The sequence below is a fragment of the Pelodiscus sinensis genome, chromosome 1, assembly GCF_049634645.1.
Source record: "Pelodiscus sinensis isolate JC-2024 chromosome 1, ASM4963464v1, whole genome shotgun sequence".
Lineage (NCBI taxonomy): Eukaryota > Metazoa > Chordata > Testudines > Trionychidae > Pelodiscus > Pelodiscus sinensis.
The window spans coordinates 214,988,094-215,014,391 of NC_134711.1; the positions used below are offsets into that span (position 1 = coordinate 214,988,094).

A 26,298-nucleotide genomic window follows, 5' to 3' on the forward strand; every position below is an offset into this window, starting at 1 on the left:
GCATTCACTCTTAAAAGGGACATGCTGTTTTAATGCTGTTTTATATATATATATATATATATATATATATATATATATATATATATATATATATATATATATATATATATTTGCTTAATAAGTCTTGGAGTCCTTTTTTTTGGGGGGGGGATCAACAACTTTGGTCTTCCTCCCTTTTCTTCAACATAATTTTTTCCCGGTGTTTTTTTTTTGGGGGGGGGGGGGAACGTTTGGTATTTTTGTTTCAAGCATCTGGCAACCCTAATGACAAAGGATTAATGGACACAAATCAGATGTTCAAAATGGTAACACATAGAAACCTGTTGGGGAACATTTTAACTTGCCTAGGCTCTCATTAATGGATCTCAAAGTGATTATACTCTTACAAAACAATTTAAAAAACCAGCTGGAGAGAGAAGCTTCGGAACGGGCCTTCATTTGCGAACTTGACCCCTTTAATCAAGGTCTGAACAAAGACATGACCTGGATGGGCCACTATGTTCAACACCCTAATGACATCAAAAGCTAAGTATCGGGCACTTACAGCCCACTCTATTAGCCTCATTTAGCACAGACACTCCAATTGACAAGTTTTTTTTTAATTTTTTTCCCTTCCCTTCCCCTTTTTCTGCTATTTATTTGTATCTCTGGACCTCTTGCACCCTTCATCTGAAGAAGTAGGTTGTGCCCACAAAAGCTCATGACACTGTGACGGCATGTCGAGGGGTCCCCGACCTTGCACTCCCATCCACAGCCAGATGTGACTCTCAGCTTGCTGGCTGAGTAGAAGGTGTATTGTTTCACAGGGACACAGTGTAGCATAGGATTGATGTTAATGCAGGCACTGAGAGCAGACAGCCTCTCAGCCTCTTGGGGGAAAGGGGCTTCACCCCCTTCCTTGGTCTAAAACCTCCTCACTCCTCATAGCCCAGTCGAGACTGCATTAACTCCCAGGCCTAGTTCCCTGCCTGGTACAGTCCCTGCCTATATCCTGTGTCCCTCTCTCTGGGAACAGAAACAAAAACCAGGACTATGTACCACTTTAAAGACTAACAAGATGGTTTATTAGGTGATGAACTTTCGTGGGCCAGACCTAATAAACCATCTTGTTAGTCTTTTAAAGTGCTACATAGTCCTGTTTTTTGTTTGTTAGACTAGACCCGTGGTCACCAACCAGTAGATCGTGATCTACCGGTAGATCTCAGGGGCTCTAAGAGTAGCTCTTGAGCCCTCTCTGAACTGCGCGCCTGCGCAGTACATTTACATTAGATTTACTCATTTGAGGAGCAGCTACTCACTGAGCAACAACACAGGGGAGTAGCTGTGAGGAATGGTGGGAGCTGAGAGGTCAGAAGGGCTGAGAGGCCAGCTGACTGTGGCTTTCAGCTGAAAGAGGCTGCCCCGTGCTCCAGGTGATCAGCGGCTTCTCCTCTGCGCCTGCCCACGTGGAGCTTGGTGCACACTGGCTGAGCGCCATGGCCAGCTGGCCGGGCAGCCTCTTCTCTTCCCTCCAGCCCGGCTGCCCTGTGCTCAGCCCAGGTAGGCTGCGTCTAGCTCCAGCTGTGCTGGAGCAAGCTTCCCGGGCTGAGCGCAGGGCAGCCGGGCAGGAGCGAAGAGAAGTGGCTTCCCGGCCAGCTGGCCATGGCGCTCAGCCAGTGTGCACCAAGCTCCACATGGGCAGGCGCAGAGGGGAAGCTGCCGATCAGCTGGAGCGCGGTTTAGCCTCCTCCGGGCTGAAGGCCACAGCTAGCTGGCCAGGCAGCTTCTCCTCTGCACCAGCCCACGTGGAACGTGGTGCACCCTGGCTGAGCACCACTTCCAAATGTTGGAAAAACCTTTTTTAAAAAAGCAGCAGTATAAGGATTGGGGATAGCAAGTGATGGAGAGGAGGAGAATAGAGAGGGCGGGGCTTCAAGGAAGGGGCGGAGCTTCAAGGAAGGGGCGGAGTGGTAGATCTTGGCTTGGTCTGTCATTTAAAAAGTGATCTTGGGTGTAAAAAGGTTGGAGACCACTGGACTAGACTAACACGGCTACACTTCTATTACTATTCTGGGAACAGAGTCATTATCTCCTTATTCTGGCCCCCCAGGTGTCTAGGCCTAGTACACATCTGGAGTAAGTCATCAGGAATCACACATAACACAATACAGCCAGGGAGAAACACAGGGTTACAACAGTAGACAGCACCCCCACTATGTCATAGACACTATCTACAATTTTTGTTTAATCTCTAAAGTGCTGCAGGACCATTTATTGTTTTTTAAGTTTTCATTTACAGCCTAACTCCGCCACCCTCTGAAACTTCAGCTCAGTTATACTCTCAGCTAAAGTTGCATAGTTTAGATCGGTCTCTCTTGGTAGTGTAAACCAGCACTTACTTTTTGTGCACAATCTTTAAACCAGTTATGCATCCACATTATGCTAATTTCATTTAGACATTTAGATACTTCCCTAATTTGCTTATTGAACTGTGTCAAAAGCCTTAATGAAACCAAGATATATAATGTCTACAATTCCTCCTCTCCCTCTTTCCATCCACTAGGCCGATAAACCTGTCAAAGAAGAAAATTAGGTTGGCTTCATTACAAATTGATTGGTTTAATATTTTCTTGTTAGTGAAGACCTATGCTAAGAAGAAGTGGAAACTTACAGTGGTGTCTTTATCTCTTTTTACATCTTTAATACTTGTAATCTAATACCCTGTAATACATATTTGTGTTTATGTGCTGTGTGTCTTTCTTTATTTCTTGTTTGTTGGAAATATTTATTTTGAGGTTATCCACAAGATTACCCATGACCACATTATAATTGGTCTGTAATTAATGGGAATTGCATAGCTGCCACCACATCAAAGAGGGAGAGAGAGATTCTGCTGAAGGGCCCCTTGGGAGTGTAACAGAAAATTCTTTCTTGTTAGAAGATATTTAAATTGTCCTACTGAAATCAAATTGTGTAATCCATTTTGTAGCATTTTACTTGTGAAGGGCAATGGAGGGAGAAACTACTGTTTATTTTCAGTTACTTCTTTCCCTAACAAGTCATCCAATTCATTTATACCTAACAGCTGTGCCTGAGGTACCTCCAGATCTAGGCGATAGATCAAGTTTCTCAGTGTGCACACACAGTTCTCCACTGTCTTGCTGTCATAATCTGATGTGTTCACATGTGCGGATCACATATAGCAAAGAATTGACCAGTCCTTCACAAGACCTCATCTGCTTCTTTGCCTCTTCTCCCGTGGAGCTTAAATTCCTCAGGCATCCTGTAGTATTGCGCAGAACTTGGGAAGCCTGGAATTTAATTTTATGATCATCATCAAAGGAAGAATTATTCCATCCAGAATGTGGAACTATCAAAGTGTGTGTTAGTGTTGATAGAGCATCTCGAATGATTGTCATCTTTACTGTATCACATGAGGACAAGTTCCAGAGAACTCCTGTTACAAGCTCTCTTATTTCAGCAGACTGTGAAGAACTTCAAAAAGATCTCACCAAACTCAGTGATAGGGCAACAAAATGGCAAATGAAATTTAATGTGTAAAGTAATGCACGTTGGAAAAAATAACCCCAACTATAGGTGCAGTATGATGGGGGCTAATTTGGCTACGACAAATCAGGAAAGAGATTTTGGAGTTATTGTGGATAGTTCTCTGAAAACTTCCACACTGTGTGCAATGGGGGTCAAAAAGGCAAATAGGATGTTAGGAATTATTAAGAAAGGGATAGAAAATAAGACACACAATATCTTACTGCCCCTGTATAAAACTATGGTACGCCCACATCTTGAATACTGTGTACAGATGTGGTCTCCTCACCTCAGAAAAGGGCAACTAAAATGATTAGGGGTTTGGAACGGATCCCATATGAAGAGAGGTTAAAGAGACTGGGACTTTTCAGTTTAGAAAAGAGGAGACTAAGGGGGGGATATGATAGAAGTGTATAAAATCATGAGTGGTGTGGAGAGGGTGAATAAAGAAAAGTTATTTATTAGTTCCCATAATAGAAGAGCTAGAGGACACCAAATGAAATTAATGGGTAGCAGGTTTAAAACTAATAAAAGAAAGTTCTTCACACAGCGCGTAGTCAACCTGTGGAACTCCTTGGCAGAGGAGGCTGTGAAGGCTAGGACTATAACAGAGTTTAAAGAGAAGCTAGATAATTTCATGGAGATTAGGTCCATAAAAGGCTATTAGCCAGGGGATAGAAATGGTGTCCCTGGCCTCTGTTTGTCAGAGGCTGGAGAAGGATGGCAGGAGACAAATCGCTTGATCATTGTCTTCGGTCCATCCCCTCTGGGGCACCTGGCATTGGCCACTGTCGGCAGACAGGCTACTGGGCTAGATGGACTTTTGGTCTGACCCAATATGGCCAGTCTTATGTTCTGAACTTAGTCAGTTTTGTTTGGATAATATAGAAGCTCGTGAGGTGCTTAGACAAAACTAATGTCTGATAGTGTTTTCTAAATGTTATGCTAGACTAACGTACCTGCAATATTTTAACTCAGCTCTAGGTTATGTGAAATTCTATTGCATCAAATCTTTCTTCCTTTAGTAAAAGTATTGGTTTAGAGTGTATTTATATCTAAATGTATGTAACAACATCTAAACATTTTAAAAAATTAAACTATAAAAGATACTTACATTGTCTACTGAGAATAGAATACTTACATTGTCTACTACATCACCCAGGAGAAAACATTTATACCTAAGATGTAGGTGTTATAGTATAACTGTATATACTTGTGTCAACAGTTCTATTGTTAAATGCATATGCATTGCCTTATTTCCGGTCCCACTACATAATCCTCAGCCAGCTCCTTTGCATGTACAGTACCTAACACAGTCAGGAGCAAGTCCTTGAATCGGAGTCCTAGGTCTTTGCTAATGCAAAGAGTACATAAAAACAATATTTAGGACACATATTTAGGGCTTCTCAGCATTATTCAACTCTATTACATTCAATTCTGTAAGGATATAAGTGAGGACAGAATTGATTGTACAATGTTTGCTAGTCCTTGAGGAAAATTTCTATAAAACATAATAACCAACAATAATCTTTTTGTATCCTCCCATCAGTAAGTACATGTAATTTAGTAGATAGTTACATCTTTGCATTAGAATTCTAGAAGATGGATCAACTCCCTAGAGAAACAACACAAATCTGTGTACTAAAATTCGGTTTTAAACTAATTTCTGTGCAACTCCATGGATTTCAGCCCTGTTAAATCTTTGTATCATAGCTTCCTTTTCTTTTTGTTTTTATCTTTTATATGGATGTGCATGTTTGGACATCAAGAGAGAGCAAGGAGTTCCAGGGGTTGACTGTACACTGCATGGAGAAAACTTCCTTTTGTTTGTTTTAAACCTGCTACCTATTAATTTCATTTGGTGACCTCTACTTCTTATGTTATGGAAACAAGTAAATAACTTTCCCTTATTCACTTTTTCCACACCAGTCATGATTTTATAGACCTCTATCATATCCCTCCTTAGTCTCCTCTTTTTTAAGATGAAAAGTCCCAGTCTTTTAAATCTCTCTTCATGTGGGACCCATTCCAAACCCCTAATAATTTTTGCTGCCCTTTTCTGAATCTTTTTCAATGCCAATATATCTTTTTTTTTTTTTTAGATGAGGCGACCACATCTGTACGCAGTATTCAGGATGTGGGTGTACTATGGTTTTATATAGAGTCAATAAGATGTTCTCTGTCTTATTCTCTATCCCTTTTTTAATGATTCCTAACGTTCTGCTTGCTTTTTTGACCGCCACTGTACATTGAGTGGATGTTTTCAGAGAGCTATCCACAGTGACTCCAAGAGTTCTCTTGAGTAGTTGTAGCTAAATTATTCTTCATCATATTGTGTGGATTATTTTTTTCAATGTGTATTACTTTACATTTATCAGCATTAAATTTCATTTGCCGTTTTGTTGCCCAATCATTTGGAGCTTGTGTTGTAATTCCTAGCTCAAGGAGACATGTCTCCAGTAGCTCTCATTGAGCCAGCATGCTAAAAAATAATTTATCCACATTTGGTAAAGCATATGATTGCACTAGACACCCTAGTATCATTGTCCCCAATACATGGGCTACATAGTTAAAGTAGCTAGCCCCCTTCTGCTGCTTGTTGTGTCACAGATGGACTCAATTTATAGCATGTTCTGTCAGAGGAATGGTGGATCTCTTTTTGAGTTGTAATTTATACCTCTAGCTCAACATATAGACATACAGCAGTTTAGACTCTGAAGGGTAACTCAAGATACAGAAAGTAAAGCACAGCAAAAAATCAATTAACATATTACTTTCCTGTAGGTCACCCCTTGCTTGAATATACAGTAGACTTGGGACCTAGGGACCTAGGTGGTGCCGGATTATCGGATATGCCGGAGTATTGGGAGGTACTCCAGCAGGGGGCTGTGACAGGTCTGCCAGGACCCGCACTGTGTCTGGGGGTGTGGGAAGGGAACGGTGCAGAGAGGGGCGAACCCTCCGCTGTTTTGCAGGAAGACGGGGAAGCCCTATGCCACCGCCGAGAGTTTCCGGGAGAGGAGAGGGCTCCCCACCCCCCACACTGCAGTAGTTATCGCCGAGCAGGGGGGTGAGGGGTGGCGCTGCGGGACCAACCTGGCAGCACCCCAGCTGCTCTGTTCTGCCGCTTGTCTGCTGCTCATAGGTTTCAGCAGCGGCAGCGGCGGACTTGGGGAAGCGGCTGAAATTGACAATTGGCGGACAAGCGGCGGAGCGGAGCTGCTGGGGTGCTACCGGGTTGGTCCCAAAGCACCGCCCCTAGCCCCCCCTGGTTGCCGATAACTACTGCAGTCTGGGAGGTGGGGAGCCCGCTCCCCTCCTGGAAACTCTTGGCGATGGCGCGGGGCTTCCCCTGCCTTCTTGCAAAACGGTGGAGGGTTTGCCCCTCGCTGCACCGTTCCCCGCTAGCAGCTCCAATTGTCTGGCTGGCCGGAGCACTTCTGGGTTCCAGTTGGTGCCGGACTATCGGGAGTGCCAGACCACTGGATGCCGGACAATTGGAGTTTTACTATACATCTTTCTCCCTCTCTTCCTGATACTAGCTTAAACTCCTTTCTTGTTTACATATTGGTCATTCAATATAAGTAGGTGTATGTAAATCGAAATTTACACCTTTTAAACATCATATCTGAATTTGGTTAATAAAGTTGAAGCACCTGCATATGAGAGCATACTTAGCGGCTTACTCTATTTCCTGGAAGCTTAATACTATAAGCAGGGCTCTTTAGGCCAAGGGAAATGACCTCTTGACTGGATGTATTTATTGTTTCCCCTGGGAATCTTTTCCCTCTTTGGAAAGAATGGCTCTAACACACAGTAAAACACTCTGGAAACAAACTAGTGCAATTATTTACTCATGTGTTTTGCAGATTAGTGAATGTATCCTGCTCACAGTGGTTTCAGAAAGCACTTCGATTATGTCTTTTCAAGTTTTCTAACTTTTTTTGAGCAAAATATTGTTTGGGCTGGAATTTTTTTTACTGGGTCTAAGAAAGCCAATTGTTTATTCTCTTGGAAAGATTAGCAAAATTCCAGTGATGGATCAGGGCCTGGAGTTGGGGAATAAAATAACCCAGTCAGTTGTTTTATTGTTAGATGTCTTTTTAAAAAAACTTGAGAATTGCTGTGGACATCTGGCCAGATTTTTAAAGATATTTAGGTGATTACATTTTTAATAATGTATCAGTATGGGGCTTAGAAGAATATTTTAGAAAGTACTTAGGCATTTTCATATCATTTCTCTTTCTTTCTTCAGTTTACTCAACTGTAAAGGTACGTCTAGACTGCAGAGTTTTTCTGGGATACTGATGCTATCCTGGAAAAGCTCTGCTGTGTCCAAGGAAAAAAATTTCGGAAAAGCAGACACTTTTTTTGGCATCCCTGTAAACCTTGATCTACAAGGAATAGGGGATGTTCCGAAAGAGGGTTTTTTCCCCAACATTTGGCCCCATGTAGATGGGCCAATTGTCGGAAAAGCATCTTTCAGAAGATGTGGTTCACAATTTGTGTATCTTTTTCCAGTAGAACTTTGTAGTCTAGACACAGCCTAAAACAGGGATAGTCCAATGAACCCTGTTGTGAGTCTTTACTGGAGAATCTGCCTCTTTGTTTCAGTAGGAGCTTTAAATGTAGAGCAGTTCTAGAGTTGAGTCTAGTTTTTGTAAAGCTCTGTGAAAATGAAGAGTCCTTTATAAATGTTAAGTATTGTTGTTATAGTCCACATTTCCCCCTTCCCTCCACCCCATTTGCCATTTCCATTCAGGTTTGGAACTTGTGCTTATGCCACTGCTTTTTGCAGGGAGGCACAGCTTCAGCAGCGTTTACTTGTGTATTCGTAATCAGTTTCACTCTGCTGCTCCTTTCGGTAAAGTGACTTTGCAGGAGCAGCAGAACCACAGATGTGATTTTCCACTGCTTTTGGGGAAGTCAGAGTGTGCAGAGCCTTCTCTTCACACAGCCCAACAACAGTTGAGAATCCTGCCCGGGTTGTCCTGCTTTTGTTACACAGTGAGTTGGCAAAATATAAGGAAGTTGGTTCTGCAAAAGAAGAGAAGTTGCAACATGGTTGGGGGTGAGTAATTTATAGGAGTGGGAAGCACAAGGAGATTAAGAAGACTGACAAAAGTGTGTGTCAAAGGGAGATACATGGGGGAAACCCACTGTCAGAGCTCATCATTTGGGGACAAGATGCAGTGTACAACTAGAACGGTAGCTGAACACATATAGATTATTCTGAGCCCTCAGCAGTATTGTCTGTAAGCTCTTTTGGGCAGGTATAAAAGGTGAAATCCTTCCTCCATTGATATCCATGGTAAAACTCACATTGGCCAGGAATTTCACACATAGTCTCCATATATATAGAAACATAGAATCATAGAAACTAGAACTGGAAGGAACTTCGAGAGGTCGTCGAGTCCAGTTCCCTGCCCTCATGGCAGGACCCAGTACCACCTAGATCATCCCTGATAGATGTATAGAATCATAGAAAAAATTGCAAGGGATATAGTAAGCATTGATCCAATCATATATACTATGTAATTATAGAGGAAGGGTTATCAGGGATACTTCCTGATTGTCATTAATATTCATGGTCTAGAGCTGTGGTGATAAGACTACAAGAGATATTCTAGTCTTACAATCTATCCTCTGCGAAGTCTGTACATGAAATAACCTGAATCTCAGGATATAGTGTCACCACGACTAGGTGAATTTGAACCTGGTACAGCATCCCTGGAAGGAGCCTCAGAACTATTGAAATAAAATGTTATTTAATAATAAATTAAAACACCACTCTGCTAAAATTTTGGAATATTCCACTTATGTGGGATAGATTTTCTCCTGTCTCCTTTGTCCTACAGCAAACAAACATTGAGTTAAACTCCTGCACATTATATGTTTGAAAGTCAGGAATATTTAAATTTCCTCAGCACACAGTTAAAGGAACACTGTCAACAGAAAATCACACTTCTGTCTAGAATGTTTTGTTTACACCACGCTTACAAGCAGTGTTCCCTCTAATTTTTCCCACCTATATGTGGAATGAATTCTAAATTCATGTGGTGGGGATAGGAACAGTGGCTTCGGAGTGCTGGAGAGGGCTTAGGGCAAGAGCAGAGGGTTGGGTGGTGTGGGTTAGAACTTTGCCTGGGGGATGGCCAGTGATGTGGGGCTCAGGGCTGGGGTGGAGGGTTGAGATGAGAGCTCCCATGGCAGTGGCCAGGGGTGTTGGGTCCAGGGGAGGGGTGCATCTCCCTCCTCAACCACAAGAAGTCTGAACCAGAGTTGGCAAATAGGGACAAAATTAGAAAGACCAAGGCATGAAATGAGATTAAACTAACTAGAAGTATAAACATTAATGAGAGAGAGTATTACAAATACAGGCAGTCCCTGACTTACCTGTCCCCCTGGTCTGCTGGACTCCCCCCAGCACCCCAGGGAGACAGGAGCAAAGCCGCTGGACCCCCCAGCAGACCAGGGACACCCGAGCAAAGCCGCCGCCTGGGCGGCTTTGCTTGTTTGCCCTGGAGCAAAGCTGCCCAGGCAGCGGGACTCCCACTGCCTGGGCGGCTTTGCTCCTGTCCCCCTGGTCTGCTGGGGGGGTCCAGCGGCTTTGCTTTGCTCTGCTGGGGGTCCAGTGGCTTTGCTGGACCCCCCCAGCAGACCAGGGGGACAGGAGCAAAGCCACCCAGGCGGCGGGGGGTCCCGCTGCCTGGGCAGCTTTGCTCGGGGGCAAAGGAGCAAAGCCACACGGGCGGCGGGGTCCCTCCGCCTGTGCGGCTTTGCTCGGGTCTCCCTGGTCTGCTGGGGGGGGGGAAGGGGTGCAGCTAGTGCGGCCCCCCCCCAGTAGACCAGGCTTTTGTTGCGGGACGCCTCGGGTAGAGCAGCTGGGGTGCTGCCGGGTTGGTCCTGTGGGAACCTACCGGGCAGCGCCCCAGCTGTTCTGTCCCAGGCTCCAGTTTCAGCAGCTGTTGAAACTGATCAGGCTGATTCCAGGAAGCTGGGGGCAGAGCAACTCTGCCTCCGGCTTCCTGTAGTCAGCCCCTGGTCAGTTTCAGTGGCAGCAGCTGAATCTGGAGCCAGTTCCGTCTTACATACAAATTCAACTTAAGAATAAACCTATAGTCCCTATCTTGTACATAACCCGGGGACTGCCTGTACCTGAGAAGCAAGAGGAGGAGAAAGGACAGCGTGTTACTAAATGAGGAGGGAAAGACAATAACGGAAAATGTAGAGATGGCTCAAATGTTGAATACATTTTTTTCTTTGATTTCACCAAAGAAGCAGAAAATGGATTAATAACATAGAGAATGTCAGTGAACGTAAGCAGGACCTAAGGCAGGATCCAAGGCAAAACTGGAAAAGAACAAGTGAAGATAAGTTAGATGTCTTCAAGTCATCATGCCTGGATGATAAATATTCTAGGATACTTGTGAAAACTGAGGAAATCTCCAAGCCGTTAGCAGTTTTCTTTGAAAACTTGCAGAAGATGGGAGAGATACCAGAGCAGTGTAAAGGGAAAATATAACACTTATTTTTTAAAGAGGGAACCAGGACAAGCCAGGGAATTTATAGACCCGCCAGGTTAACTTTGGTACCCGGAAAGATAATGTAGCAAATATCAAACAATTAGTTTGTAAGAATCTTTATGAAAATAAGGTAATAAATAAGTCAGCCTTGATTTATCAAGAACAGATCATGTCACACCAACCTCTAATATCCTCCTTTGACAGGGTAAAAAAAACCTTGTGGATAGGGAAGAAACAGTAGATGTTATTTATCTCATTGCATATAAGGTGTACTGCAGAAGCAGATCTGGGTTTATAGAGGATCACAAACTAAAAATGGGTCCATGAAAAAAGAGAACATAATTCCGCATGTGTAGCAGGAATATTGTAAGCAAGATACGGGAAGTAATTCTTCCATTCTACTCAGCACCAATAAGAAAGACCACAGTTGGGGTATCATGTTCAGCTCTGGGAGCTGCATTTCAGGAAAGATGAGGACAAACTGGAAAGAGTACAGAGATTAACAGAAATGATTAAAGGTCTAGAACACATGCCCTATGAAGAAAGATTGAAAACATTGGATTTGTTTAGTCTGGAGAAGAAAGACTAAGATGGGAACATAAGTCTTCAAATATGTAAAAAGCTATTGAAAAGAGGAGGGTGGTAAATTGTTCTTCTTAAGCACTGAAGAGAAGACAAGAAGTAATGGGATTAAATTTCAGCAAGGGAGATTTAGGTTAGACTTTAGAAAACCTTCTTGAGTGTAAGGGTAATTAATCACTGGAACAAAATAACCCAGGGTTGTGGTACAATCTTCATCACTGGGGCTGTGTCTACATCTTGCCGCCTGTCTACACTGGCCGCAAGTATTTGCGCAAGAACACTGACATATTGTACAAAATAAGTGCTTCTTGCGCAAATACTCTGATGCTCCCGCTCACGGATAAGCCCTCTTTATGTAAGTATTCTTGCGCAAGAGGCCAGTGTAGACAGGCAACGTTAATTTCTTGCACAAGAAAGCCCAATGGCTAAAATGGCCATCGGAGCTTTCTTGTGCAAGAGAGCGTCTACGCTGGCACGGATGCTTTTGCGCAAAAGCACATCTCTTGCGCAAAAGCACATGCCAGTGTAGACACTCTCTTGCACAAATACTTTTAACGGAAAAACTCTTCCATTAAAAGTATTTGCGCAAAATCTTGCCAGTGTAGACGTAGCCTGGAGGTATTTAAGAGCAGGTTAGACAAATACTTGTCAGGAATGGTCATAATAGACCTGCCTCAGTGCAAGAGACTCAACTAAGGGTACGGCTACACGGTGGGATTTTTTTCCAGAAGAAGGTATGCAAATTGCTCTTGGATTTGAATATCTTCTTCCAATTCTATTTCCGGAAGATGCTTTTCCTATATTTGGCCTGTCTACATGGGGGGCAAATGTCAGAAAAAAACTGCTCTTTCGGAAGTTCCCTGTATACCTAGTTTTATGAGAAATAAGGGGTCTTCTGAAAGAGGTTTTTTTTCCCAACATTTGCCCCCATGTAGACAGGCCAAATATTGGAAAAGTCTCTTCTGGAAATAGAATCGGAAGAAGATATGGAAATGCGAGCGTAATTTGCATACCTTCTTCCGAACACTCACCCCTGTTGAGGTCCCTTCTCCAGTCCACATTTCTGTAATTATTAAAGAGGGCTCTATCAGTAAATGGATTAATTTTAAAAGTCATTAAAGATATAAATTGAGTTTCCCTTTAACATATACATCTGATATTAAGACATAAAAATATCACTATTATACAGTACAGTAATAGTGCTGTATATTAACAAAGGGGATAAGTTTCATGTAAAAACTCAAGTATGACATTCCATTTAATATAGTTCTATGCTTTTAATGAATGCAAACAGGAAAACAGGGCCATATCAATGTACACCTTATTGCTCAGATTATTTGTATTCTGTGTCTCTGCCCTTGTTTCCGTGGGCATTAAAAGTTTTAGTACCACTTAGCAAAATGTGCAAAGAAAATAAGTGCCAACATGATTTCTGGATACAATATTGTAAGTACATCATGAGCTATTTTGAAACAATGACTCATGCAAAGTGTTAATAAATGTGACTGTACAGAGATTGCTTGAAACTACGTTAGTTGAACTACAAAAGAGAAGAACACTTCTTAAATGCTGGTTCCATTCAAATCAGGATTAAGTGAGTCTGTAAACAACTTACCCATCTGTAAATGTGTCTGTCTTAAATAGCAGAATACCTATTAGATCAGATTAGTTCATGTACTGATGTACAGATTAGCTGTGTGTCAGTTTTCTGATGGAGAGTTTGGTAGATTGTACCATGAGCTTTATGGAGAACTATGCAGCTTTTACTTTTACTTTTACATTTTACTTTTGGCTGGGGGAAGGGGACAGGAGCAAACTGAGGGTATGTGTCTGGCCAGGGGGAGGGGATAGGAGCGGGATGGGGGTTTGCAGTCTCTGCAGAAGGGGTGAGAGGGTTGAGAGGGGTGGCTTGCTTTGTGGAGAGGATCTGGCAAGGCCTGAGGGAGAGGGGGGTTGGATTCGGATGGCAGAAGGGACCCAGCACCAGAAGCTCCTTCCTGGCTGCTCCACTCTGGACATGAAGTGGGAGCTGGAGCTGGAGCTGGAGCTGGAGCTGGAGCTGGAGCCTCCCATGCCCAGAAGGGACAGCCCATGCTGGCCACAGCATGAGGATGGAGATGGAGGCGGGTGAAGGTAGAATGAGGACACCGATGATGTCAGTCTCTCGTCCCACAGGCGCTCGCTCTCTCTCTCTCTCACAGACAGACAGACGTATTGTCAAGTGTGTCTGGTATTTTTGTTGAAACCATCTGCCAATCCTACTTATAACTGTGGGCACTCAGGACATCTGCATATCAGGACCAATGTGTCTGAAGTTGTGTGGCTAAAGATGGAGGCACCAGAAGCAGTGAACACTTTAGAAAATTCTGGTCCAAATATTTATATCAGTTTCCATGTCTCTAAAATGGGGCTCACACCTACTGGAGTTGGTGAGGATTTGAGATGAAATTGTAGCTCCACTGATGTTATTGGAAGTTTTGCCATTGGCTTCAATAGTACCAGAATTTCATCCTCAAACTTCAGAAAAACATTGTAAAGATTTGCAAATACTTAAAAATGTCAAAATGCAGGACAATGTAGCACTTTAAAGACTAACAAGATGGTTTATTAGATGATGAGCTTTCGTGGGCCAGACCCACTTCCTCAGATCAAATAGTGGAAGAAAGTGGTCACAGCCATATATACCAAAGGATACAATTTAAAAAAATGAACAAATATGAAAAGGACAAATCATATTGCAGAACAGAAGGGGGATGCGGCGGGGGGGGGGGGGGGGGGAGGAAGGAAGGTAAGTGTCTGTGAATTGATGATATTAGAGGTAGGGAGAGTGGGATGTTTGTGAGTTAATGGTATTAGAGGTGATAATTGGGGAAACTATCTTGGTAATGGGTGAGATAGTTCAAATGTTTAAGTCCTTGTTGGAAAGTATCGAATTTTAACATGAATGACAGTTCAGAGGATTCCCTTTCAAGTGCAGATGTAAAAGGTCTTTGTAGCAGAATGCAGGTGGTTAAGTCATTGAGAGAGTATCCTTTCTGGTTAAAGTGGCAAGAAACTGTTTTCTCTTTGTGATCTTGTCTGATATCTGTTTTGTGGGCATTAATCCTTTGGCAAAGTGTCTGAGATGTTTGTCCAATGTACATAGCAGACGGACACTTTCGGCACATGATAGCATAGATTATATTTCTGGATGCGCAGGAATATGTGTTCTTGATCTTATAACTCACTTGGTTAGGTCCAATAATGGTATCTGCAGAATGAATATGTGGACAAAGCTGGCAACGGGGTTTGTTGCAAGGGAAGGTACCAGGGTTGGTATTAGTGTGGTATGTCCTGTGGTGGTTGGTAAGAATCATCTTGAGGTTAGGTGGTTGTCTATAGGAGACTATGGGTCTGTCTCCCAGAGCCTCTTTGAGTATGGTATCCTGTTCCAATATAGGCTGTAGTTTATTGATAATGTGTTGGACAGGTTTAAGTTGGGGGTTGTAGGTGATGACAAGTGGTGTTCTATTGTTGGTTTTCTTGGGTCTGTCTTGAAGTAGATGGTTTCTAGGTATTCGTCTGGCTCTTTCAATTTGCTTTTTTTTTTCTAAGTTTGAGTTCATCTCTCCTGTTTGTTTCTCTCCTGAAGTCATAATATTCTTTGTTGCAAGATGTCATCATCACCTCTCTGAGTAAAATATACAAAATAATCAGCAGTATACTCTTTGTAAGGAACATATCTTTTGTGCATTTTTCTTCATCATTTTTTCTACCTTCCAGCAGAATGCCAGATGACACCTGCCAAAAGGAAGAGTGAATTAGTTGCATGTTTGTGCTCTGCTGCACTCACTAGATATGTGTTACTTTGTCAAATTGAAAGACTACTTCTCATTTTCAGAGCATTAGTTGCTTTTTTGGTCTTGTACTTTAATGATAGCCTAATGCATAATTCCACAGACTACAAGAACACTGCCATTCTGCCAGCTGTGCTAGAATATAATGCAATGTATTTTATTTATTTTTGAGTCCACGGTAATTCAGATTGAAGTCCAGTTTATCTTTTCTTGGGTATTATAATGCAAATCCTTTCTATCTATTATATGCAATGAGACCATATATGAGCAGGGGATCGATACTGGAAAGAGGTAATTTTTGAAAATTTCATTTAAAAAGCAACCATATACTGGGAAGTGCTTATAAACTGTGAAATAGAGCATATACCTAATTATTGTTCTGGCATTGAAATATTTCAGGAAATGTGATATATTTATAGACAATGCAGAGGCTTTGTACTGTGTAAATAGTCTGAATGCTGTGTTCTCTTTGAAACAATGGGAACCCCATGAAAGTAAAGACTTCTGTATCCATGGAGAAAAAATGTGTCAAGGAAGGAAAAATAGGGACTGTATTTTACCTTCAGCCAGGGGAGCTAGTGTCTTCAGGCCCCCAGACAAGGTTTGGGGAAGGCCTGGCTCCTTGCATCAGAAGGGGAGGGGCCTTGGGTGGAAGGGGTGGGGGCAGGGCAGCCAGTCCTCATTGCTTTTCGGACCATAGTGCTGGCCCCTCCCAAACACCCAGTGTTTCAGCAACGATTTAAAGGGCCCAGGGTTCTGGCCACTGCAGCAGTAGCCACGGATCCCTTTAAATTGATGGGACCAGGGGAAATTGCCCTCTTTGTCCCCACCCCCACCCATTCCCCTGCCTGCCCCGTCTGTAGTCCTGGCTCCAGCCATTTTGTTACATGCTTGTGAACATCACCAGCAGAGATGGGTCCTGTGCTCTGGGCTTCCTATTTCCCCCTCCACAGCCCAGCTGGGCCATGCACTAGCCAACCCTGCTCTCCCTATCCCCCTGCAGCCTAGCTGAGCCACACTTTGGGCTCACACCCTCCCTCCTTGCATCATGCACCCTTAACCCTAACCCTTTTCCCCCCTCCCCCATTGGGCTGGGATTCTCTGATCCTGGAACACTGGTTTATAGAGGTGCAACATATATTATATATGATGGCAATCCAGGTGTTAGATTGACTATTGTTTAGCAGTCAATTTACTTTGAGAGTCACTGGCACCAAAAAGAAAACGGATTGAAAATAGTCTTCCTTCGTTGCTGTAATTAATCCAGGTCACAGTCTTTTCCTTTTTTTTTTGTTTTTTAAATCATAGTTTCAAGGCACATTTATTTTGTTTTAGGGGTCCTGGTGAGTTGAGGGAATGTCAATCAGCCAGAGAGCTGCCCCTTGTACGTTAGCTGAGGAATCAGTGGAACATTTCTGTCCCCATGCATGGGGGTGTTGAGTACAGTATGGAGAGGAGTGCTGGAGAGTACTAGCAATTCAGTTTAGCAAATCCATCCAGGATTTTGTTGGGTTTTTTTTTTTAAGACAGAAGCTATGCAACCTTAAAAGGACTTGTTTAATTTTTTGTGTGTGTCTACAGAATATCTCAAGTTTGTAAGGAGCCAGCAAATCCTCTCCTCTCCTCCCCCTGACTCCTTTTAAGTGAAAATTATGGAATAATTCACATTCCGTGTTTTACTGAAATTCATATTCCATTTCACAACTTCAAATAATATAATAAAATCTGACAGAGAAAAAGCAGCATGTGGACTATTGTATCATTCACATTTAAAAAATAGGTGGGGAAGAAATGCTGGCTTCTTACATCCTTGACATAGTGAGCACAGGGGAAAAACAGAAATGTAAACAAGTCCTTTTAAGGTGATATAAGCAGTATAACTAATTGCCAAGGCTATTGGTGCTGGATAAATCATTAAATATACAAATGGAGTAATGCAAGAGGCACCAAAGGGGAATGGAGAACAGAAAAAGGGGGCAGAGCAGCCATAAAGATTGAGACATATTATAGTGTCTTTGCCTCAAAATAGGTTCTGGTAGCAGTAGTATATTTGCATTGTGCATGACTGGGGAGGTGGTCACTTTGAGTACGTCTACACTGTTTGGAATAGTTATTCTGAAATAGCTTATTTTGATATGGCACGTCTACACTGCAGGGAAACATCAAAATTAGTCTGTGGCAGGCTTCCCTAGTGTAGATGTGCTTTCTCAATTTAGAGCCCCAGAAGGCACTGGGGAGGAATAATTTAGAACAGCCATGGTGAAGTGCTATTTTGAAACAGCAGCAGCGTAGTGTCTACACATGCCTTATTTTGAAATAACTATTTCAGAATAAGCGTTATTCCTCGTAGAATGAGGTTTACAGATTTTGAAATAAGCCGTCCATTACAGGCAGTCCCCGGGTTACATACAAGATAGGGACTGTAGGTTTGTTCTTAAGTTGAATTTGTATGTAAGTCGGAACTGGTACATATTGTAGGGGAAACTCTAGCCAAACATTTCTCCAGAGCTCAGTTTTATTCTCCCACACCTCACTTCCCTCAGTCCTTTATTCTCAAGCTGAGGTATCTGCTGAGAGAAGCCGCTCCATGTCTCCCTGGTCTGCTTGGGGGGGGGGAGGGCGCTAGCTTCGTGTCTCCCTGGTCTGCTGGGGGGAAGCAGCTAGTGCGGAGTTGCCTCACCCCGTTTGTAAGTAGGGATCTGATGTAAGTCGGATCCATGTAACCCGGGGACTGCCTGTATTTCAAAATTATTTTGAAAAATTGGAATGGCTGTGTAGATGCTCGCATTGTTATTTCGAAATAACTTTAGTTATCACAAAGAAATGATCAGTGTGGACTCACCCTTAAAGAAAGACCTGAATGTGTTTTACAGGCTTCCATAAATTATTAATGAAAGTAATAATTAAGGCTATTTAGATTTCAGTTTATATGATTTGGTAACAGAACTGAGTAGCATAGTATAATGATCATTTGCCTGTCATTACACAGAATGCTGTCTTACCTCACAGATATTTTGTAGCAGTGAAACTGTCTGAGCTACTGAACAAACCGAGAAGTTTGGTTGTTGCTTTTCATGCACTGAATTTTTTCCCAAGTGCTTTATAAGCCTGTCTTTCTAATCCCTCCTGCATTTCAGTGACTAGCTTTCCTTCCAGCAGGCCGATCATTTGCATGATTAGTTGTGACATTTGACAGTATAGTAGGCAACAATATAGCAAGCTCTTGGTTTAAAAATTGAGTAACTAGATTGAATCTGCGAGATTCCAGCATCATTTGTGTACAACATGTGGCTTTGATACAGAACAATAAGCTTGTATTTAATACTTTACCAGTCTGAGGATTCAGCACAGGGTACCTTGCAGAATATTTTGTAAAATCAAGCCCTGGAACAACACACCATGTTATAAAACAATGGCATTTCTTAATTCTACATATGATATGAAGGGCTTTATTCTAGAGATGTTAGTGGTTAACAGTTATGGGTTAACTAGTTAGGGCTTGGAGCAGCCCTCCGCCTGCCGTGGGCAGGCACGCTTCAGCCCAGCCGGAGCAGCCCCCACCCATGGCAGGATGAGGGGAAGTTGCTCTACCGGCTACTCTCCCTGTTTAATCAGTTAGCCAGTTAAACATAACCTTTATTCCTTTAGGCATTGTGTTCCATGGATTTCAAGAAGCATGATTATCATGGGATTCTGTACTCACTGCTGGAGTGCCTTCTTCTGGCTGCATCTGGGGATTAGCTCTGCCAGTCTGATGCCCCCTCCTGCAGTTACTCACTCTGTCTCTGTTTTGCTGTTTTGGAACTCACCTGCTCCCACTTTGTGGCTTGGCCCTCTGGCCAATTCACTGTAATTTCTCTCTTATATGGGGGCGCATGTGTCAAAGTCTCACAGGACCCACTTGCCTCTTTCCTTTTGTTGCACCTTAAAAGTGCCACTTTCCCAGTGGCTGGTAGGGGAACCCAGGCCCATCTTCTATACTGTGTTCCAGCTCAGGGAACCCAAGGAGAGAGCACTACCTACAAAAAGCAGTCAGGGTTTGCAGTCCTAAATCTTACAGCTGTAACCCTGGGCTATTTCCTACATTATCTTCTCTTGTCCTGGTAATGAGTGACTGCAACTTCTTTCTTTCTGCATCTCCCTTCTACTGCGCTTTCTACAGGTGTTTCTTGTTCCTCTCCAGTTGAGCTTCATATCTAATCAATTCTCCTTGCTCCCTGACTGCTCATCCAGGTGCAGCCTGGAGACAGTTGATGGGCCTACCTGACCCCCTAAATCCAGTCAGGGTTTATGTGGGGTTGACACCTCATCACAATGATATTCATACTCCAAAAGTAAAATTCCAAATGGTGCCTTCTTTTCCTCCTCAGCCTACCCGCTCTGAAACAGCAAATGATTTGGCCTATGTTGACTTCACCAGTAGTGAATGAGTCATTGAGTTCAAATCTGGCCACAAGTATAATTTATTCAAAAAATTTTTCAAGCATTTCCCTTGTTATATGTGGATTATTTAACACATATTTCATAGCTCTACTGATACCAGTGTTCTCTGCATTATAAGGTTCTGATCTGATACAAAATATATAGAAATGATACAGAAGGTTGTGTTGGTGTGGTTTATAGGTGAAAGAAGGTATAGAGTCAAACACAGTAAAAATCTAAAATGAATTAAATGGTAGAATCTCTATGGATAGAAATTTCATGCTTAAACAATAGGAGTATAGAGGTAGGGATATACTACTCACCACCTAGTCAGGAAAGTGACTGTGAAATTCTGAAAGCCATAAAATTGAATAATGATGAGGAAATTCAGCTATCTTTATACTGACTGTGCATAGGTCACCTCAGGAATTGGCACAGAAATAAAATATCTTGACACCATATATGTCTGCTCTTGGAGCAACTTGTCCTGAAACCCACAAGGGTGAAGGCAGTTGTTGATTTAGTCTTTAGTGCACAGAATCTGGGCCAAGAGGTGAATATAGGTGAACCTCTTCATAATAGCAACCATAATACATTTAACATCCTTGTAAGAATAAAATGCCAAAGAAACCCACCACAGTAACATTTAACTTAAAGAAGGCAAAGTGCAGAAAATGAGGAAGGTAATTAAATGGAAAGGAACAGTCACAAGGGTAAAATCTCTGCAAACTGCATATTAGGGATGTTAAAATTAGATTAAATCAATATAATAGTTGATGGAATTTCCATCGACTATTTGATTAGTTGATAAGGGCTCTTCCACTTTCAAATGTAGCAAGAGCCCGCCCGGCTATTGCTACATTTCAAAGGTGGGAGTGCTACCTGGTGTTCCGCCTTTGAAATGTACAAGAGCCGCAGCACGGGCTCTTGCGGTGTTTCAATCCTTGAAATGTACATGGAGCCTGGGGCTAGTGGTGGACTCTGGGTGGGCGGGGGGCAGGGGTGCAGGATAGGAGAGGACAGAGGTGCAGCGGTGGCATTCCACCTTTGAAATGTGCAAGAGTCCCCACTGGCACTCTTGTACATTTCAAAGCGGAAGCGCCACAAAGAGCCCGGGGCCAGCGAGGGATTCTGAGTCATGTGCTAGCCCCAGGCCTCTATGTGGCACTTCCGATTTGAAATGTACAAGAGCTCCAGCAGGGACTCTTGCGAATTTCAAATGTGGAACACCATTGCTGCACCCCTATGCTAGAGCTGGAGCTGGAGCTGGATTGGCTCCCCCCAGCATCCTCTCCTCTTCCTGCCCTCCCTTGCTGCCTCTTTCTGATAGAGGCAACAAGGGGGGAAGCGACTAGTCGACTAGTGTGTTGATGGTCTGATAAGGTTTTGCTTATCAGATAGCTGACTAGTCGATTAGTTGCTTGCATCCCTATGGCAAATGTCTGTTTAGAAGTATAGTAGCAGCTCAAACTACACCGATACCTCAGATTTTTAAAAAAACACCAAAAAATACCACTAGGGCTAACCAGAGTACAATGAATGGTGTGGAGAAGGTAAATAGAAACGTGTTATTTATCCCTTGACATAATGATATTAATAGACAGCAGGTTTAAAACAGAGAAAAGGAAGTACTTTTTTATACTGCACTCAGCCTGTGGAGTTGTAAGGGCTAAAAGTACAACTGGAGTCAAAAAAGAATTACATAAGGTTATGAAAGATCTGTTCCTTCATACCTATTAGTTAAGGTGGTGAGGAATTTAATTGCAGGACTAATTGATAGAAGGTAAACGTTGGCACTGGATGACGAGATGGAACACTCTAAATTGATCTTTTCTGTTCATTCACTTAGAAGCACCTGGTGCTGGCCACTGTCAGAAATAGGATATTGTTCTAGATGAATCATTCATTTGACCCGGTATGGCTTTTCTGAGGTAAAAGGGAGACTGCTGATTTTAAAGGGAACTGGATCAAGTTCCAAGTCATCCTTTTACTGATGTTGCTGGTTCGCTGTATGTCAGACAATCCATCATAGTTTAAACATTGTCTAGTTACTGTGTCTTTTGCTGAAGATGGCTCCAGTGCTATTCTTCAAAAACTGACAAGGCAATCATTTTCACTGACTTCATTTGTAGTTGCAGAGATGTGTTGGGAAGCAGAGTAACTTAATCTATTTTCAAAAGCTTCAGAGGGGTAGCCAAATTAGTCTGTACAGGATAAACTTAAAAACCAACAGATAGTCTGGTAGCACTTTAAAGACTAACAAAATATGTAGATGGCATCATGAGCTTTCATGGGCACATCTGGTCATCCAACACTCCAGTCATCTGAAGAAGTGGGCTATTTATCTATTTTATAGGTCCTTTATGTAGTTACTAGCAAGAACGAATGAGCCCCATTGCGCTACATTTTTTTTTTTAATTTTGGGCTTGCCTAGTTTATTGATTGTATACTGATTACATTGCTGATTTAGTTTCCCTAATTAGCACCCTGATATTTGGTAGATTCTTGTCCCAAGATTAGGCAGAGTGTTATCAACATCACTGTTAAGTTGGGGGCTTCAGCGTGCACAGTTGCAACACTCACATTTATGAAATCACACTGTATTTATAAAAGTACTTTTATTAACTCTAACCCACCAATAAAGAATGAGCTGAGCATCCATATACTTACAGCATTCCTTGCAAAACCACCTGAAATATTAGTTCTCACCTTCCTCGACTTTCCCCTTGCTGTCACCAGGGGTCCTCATCATCCTGGCATCTTCCAAGAGCTACCTCTATTCCTTCCAAATCACATAGCCTGGGATATAGCTTGTCAGAGCTGTCCTTACCCATAGGCAAAATAAGCAGTTGTATAGGACACCCAAAGATTAGGGGCACCACTGATTCTAAGGGCTCATCTAGACTACATGGAAGATTCGAAAGAGGATATGGAAATTCTGTGGGAATTTGCATATCTTCTTCCAATCTCACTTTAGAAAGCAGAGCTTCAAAAGTGAAAGTAATCAAGACATGTATTTTTTGGCAACCCTCCCTTTTATCGAAAAGCCGCCTTTCCTCAAAAAATGAGGAGAGTGAGATTGGAAGAAGATATGCAAATTCCGCAGGAATTTACATATCCTCTTTCAAAACTTCCACGTAGTCTAGATGAGCCCTTAATGTCCACCCAGCTGTCTCTTCCTATCCCTGTTTTGTGACTCTGCTTCCCCCTGAAAGAATCTAATTAACTTAAAAGGGAAAAGGCCTTCCAGAGCTATTAGCAGAACCTGGGAAAGACCCCTTCAAGTGGTAATGAAGCCATCTAACAGGCATTTGTTACCCCTGTCAGTTTCTGAATTTTCTACATTAGTCTATAGGACCTTAGTTTAAAACTTGTTTTAAAATATTTCATTATTGAGTTACTGAAGATTATAAAATCGCATTTCTAAAAAATCGTCCTCCTTCATGGCTGCCATTGGTTATATGGGCACCAGTGTAATAGTACTGTGTAGGTCCCATAAATCCTAAGGATGGCCCTGAAAACATTAGGCTGATGCCTCTATGCCTAATGTATATTCAGTAGAGGTTTTAGACCCTTTTCCATATGTAATTACCTATTAATACTGGGATTCCCTTCTCCCATGTGTTATTAATCCGTTTACATCAAGCTTATTAGCATACCTGTCAATTCATTACCATACCATTCTTGTGGTCAAACATTTATTGTCCCTAACTAAAAAATTTCCCAAGCTGGTAGAAACTAGTATCTTGTGATTACCTACCAGCAGTGTAGTCACTACAGCATTCTATCTTATATCATCTTATGATCTAGGGTTACTCTTGGGCTGTGTCCAGACTCCATGCCTCCGTCGACGGAGGCATGTAGATTAGCCAGATCGGAAGAGGGAAATGAAGCCGCGATTAAAATAATCGCGGCTTCATTTAAATTTAAATGGCTGCCCCGATCTGCCGATCAGCTGTTTGTCGGCAGATCGGGAGAGTCTGGACGCGATGCCCCGACAAAGAAGCCTTTCTTCATCGACACAGGTAAACCTGGTTTCACGAGGCTTACCTGTGTCGATGAAGAAAGGCTTCTTTGTCGGGGCATCGCGTCCAGACTCTCCCGATCTGCCGACAAACAGCTGATCGGCAGATCGGGGCAGCCATTTAAATTTAAATGAAGCCGCGATTATTTTAATCGCGGCTTCATTTCCCTCTTCCGATCTGGCTAATCTACATGCCTCCGTCGACGGAGGCATGGAGTCTGGACACAGCCTTGGTTAGCTACTTATGCTAAAGCCTTTGGGCCTCATACCTTAATTAGTTTAGCTAAACTAATTGTCTTACAGGCCTTGAGGCCAATAGGCTCATTACATTATTGCTTTAACTTCTACCTGTACCTCACCTAGTAAATACCTATACCTGCTTAGTTACTCTTCCCTCTGCAATTTGAAACTCTCATTTTGGGGGAAAGGACAGGCCAGAGTCACCAGCCTGTGGGAAGCCCCTTTTAGCAGAGCCTGTTCAGGAGCATATTGATAAGAAACCAAGAGACTTGACTTTGACAGTGAAGAATTCTCCCCCTCCAAAAAAGAATTGCAAATTTTATTTATCAATAAATAAATGTGGAAACTCCAGCATGCCAGTGGAGAACAGAGGTGACTGGCTACCCGGAGGTGGAAAGTCTCCCTGCAGGTCACACCTGAACCTGACAGCACAAGGGCTGGGCCAGCCTGTGTATTTGAGGGAGGGCTGAAAGGTGATCTCCCACCTCAATGCGGCCAGTGGCATTCATTCCCTACTACTGTGCTGATGCACCAGGTGTGGGCAGGCAGGCTCAGCCTAGCTGGATTCAAGGGACTCGGGGGACAGAGGAGGGGCCTGTCCTGTCCCTGATTTGTCTCTGTCCGCACCTCTTGCCCCCGCCAGTCTAGCCCCTGCCAAGTGATTTACTTCCTTGACTACACTGGGCACCCAAAAGGACATGCCTGCACTGCTTGGGAGGGGCTTGAGGCTTCTCTTTGCTTCCTCATCAGAAAATCAAGGCATTTTCTTGTGTTACAGGAATACTTAAGGGAAAAAAAAGAAGATGATGCTATCATTTTGAACATCTCAGAAACTTGTTTTCTTAAAATCTTCTTAATAGTCCCTCAGGGCACTTAGTTACGATAAAGACATGATTGTTTTATAATTCATTTGAAAAACACTTGGTTCTTTATGTTCTTGATACCTTTAAAAATCTAGCAACAATGTTGAAGAGTTGGGAAAAGTAGCATAAAGAACTAATGCATTTCTTGAGAAGGAAATGTTGCTATTTGTATTTTGTGTGGTTGTCAGTGAATTATAGGAGATGAAATCTTCTCTTTGCTTATTGGGAAAATATTACCAAGTATTTTATTTTCTTTCACTTAGGAGGAACAAAGAGTAATAATAATAATAACTTGCAAACTATTCTACTGTTAAACAATGTATGACTCATCAATAATGGGTACAACTTAAAAATCACAATTTTGCATGAAAATATACTTACTACTCTTACAAATAGTACCAAAGGTTACTTACAATTGAAAGAACTCAGAGGTTACTTGTTTTTCTAGATTTTTGCAATCCACTTAGTTTGTGCACTTGGTAATATTTCGTGTACAGTCAGTTTTACTCTACAAGTCACCTCCAAATTTTCTTTCCTGTTTGTGTGGGCTTCTCAATCACACAGCAGAGGAGAGAATATGTTTTAAAGCTGAAAAATTTGGCTGCAGAACCATGAAAACAAACAAGATTCTGGAGCATTTTTACTCAGTTTTTGAAGCAGGTTTGATTTTGATTTGTCACAGTCCTTTTAAAATTATATGTCGTTAGAACAATTTTCTTTAAGAACCTTAATGTTTAGGAAATATAGTTGAAATATTTGTTGTTTCTTGACTACCAGATCCCACATGGAGAGGCAAAAGACAAATGCTTGTGAAATCTTTATCAAACTGGAATGATGTTCTGCAAGTCTAGGGTTGCCAGGTGTCTGGTATTGTACCTGACAGTCTGGTATTTGCGCCCTCTGTCCAGTAAAAAAAATCAGAAAATACCGGACATGTGTAATGTCCGGTATTTTCTGATATTTCCGGCTGCGCACTGGACAGAAGCCTGGCATGGGCGGGGAACTGCTGGGAGTTCCAGCTGGGAGGTGGGGCCGCAATTGCTACCAGGAGCCCTCAGTTGGTTGAGTGTGAGGAGGAGGGGAAGCCTCCTCCTCGCTCCTGCATTGCCGGGAGCCTGTGTGGGACAGGCAGCAAGTGCCCAGGTCAGTCCCGCTCTCCCCCAGCCAATTTGCTCACCCCTCCTTCCCGTCTGGCTGGTTCTCCCCCACTTCCCCTCCTGATATTCTCTGGTCAGCCCCCCTGCACCCTCCCGAGCTCTGCTTCCCACCTGCCCGTTCCT

General features: G+C 42.7%; 1 protein-coding gene across 4 annotated transcripts in view; it reads left to right on the forward strand.

The window, feature by feature from the left end:
• The window catches only part of ARHGAP6 (Rho GTPase activating protein 6), a 479,589-nt gene that overhangs the window by 264,658 nt on the left and 188,633 nt on the right, over window positions 1–26,298 (forward strand). Inside the window, exon 1 of one of the 4 annotated variants that reach the window (XM_075914924.1) lies at window positions 12,597–13,227. The exons of the other annotated variants lie outside the window; for them this stretch is intronic. The gene's annotated coding sequence lies outside the window, so the exon portion shown is untranslated. Of the gene's footprint in view, window positions 1–12,596; window positions 13,228–26,298 lie in introns of those variants that run through there. 4 annotated transcript variants of the gene reach the window in all.